Source organism: Octopus bimaculoides, chromosome 23 (assembly GCF_001194135.2).
Source record: "Octopus bimaculoides isolate UCB-OBI-ISO-001 chromosome 23, ASM119413v2, whole genome shotgun sequence".
NCBI lineage: Eukaryota > Metazoa > Mollusca > Cephalopoda > Octopoda > Octopodidae > Octopus > Octopus bimaculoides.
Window position 1 is genome coordinate 23,805,029 of NC_069003.1, and position 1,320 is coordinate 23,806,348.

Genomic DNA, 1,320 nt, shown 5'->3' on the forward strand with positions numbered 1-1,320 from the left:
GGGGGGGGGGGGAATCTCTTCCGAGGGGATGGAGAGAAGACCTTCGGAAAATTCACAAGGTCTGATTTCTCCCCCCTACCCACCATAACTTTGAGGAAATTGGATATCTTTTCATGAAATTTTATATCAATACCTTTCAAACGGCATCCCTTTCGGCATGCCAAACCTTTCTATCCACACTCAAAATACTAAGCGTTTATGGGGAAGCCTGAAAGAGTGTATTGTTCGTGCCAGAATGTGGCCTAGCTACTTGAAACAATTTGTCGCTCGCTTATTTTTCATACGGGCCAAACACCGCCAACCCAGCGACTTCATAAGTTTCTTTTGGCAGCTGCAAGACGATGATAAACCCATGTTCCTGATAGCACGGAAGAATGTATACCTGTTCTTGATGTTGCTCACCTCCTTGGTGTATTTTTTAATACCGTAAAACATTCTTTTTACCCCCAACTAGGCTTATACTTTAAAGTAAATACAGATCCTTTCTACACCCATTAGGCTTATTAACTTGCTTATTGGTGACGGAGAGAACTTGTAGTAATTAACCCCAAATATTAAACAAATAAGGAAAGTATCAGACGGTCGTGAGATATGCTAAAAACAACAGCTAAATAGCCATTAGCTTTTTTCTGTAGTGAAACCATATTCAACACAATATTTAAGGGTAAGTGCGTAGATGACTGAAAGAGATAGGATACTAACGGCTTAAAGACGCGATTGTAAGTCCACTCGACACAACTCCGCGTAATTATAAAGTTAAAGAAACTTACCTTTTAATAAATAAACCCTCGAAGAAAACCTGACCAGTATTCTTTATTCGTCTGATGTTTCGTGAGAAGGCGAGCCAGCTTTGAAATAGTTTCGTTTTGAGTTAGGTTTTTTTCAAAGAACAAAACAGTTTGAGTGTTTGTAACTCCTCTTTCAGTTTCCTTCGACCACTTGGCAGAGAGAGTGGGGATATGTGTGCCTGTGTCTGTGTTTAGGCTTGGTATGGGAAAAAAATACATAAATACACTCTCAACATCGGAATGTGTGCAAGATTGTGGTTTGAAAGTGTAACAATTATATCACGAGAAGGTGGTTAAGAACATACTCTTTTATTTTTTTACTTGTTTCAGTCATTTGACTGCGGCCATGTTGGAGCACCGCCTTTTAGTCGAGCAAATCGACCCCAGGACTTATTCTTTGGTAGCCCAGTACTTATTCTATCGGTCTCTTTTTGCCGAAAGGCTAAGTTACGGGAAATTTCACCCCCACCCCTCTGTTGGGAAGTATACCCGCACGATTGTCACTAAGAAGAAAAAAAAACTCGGATTTTTT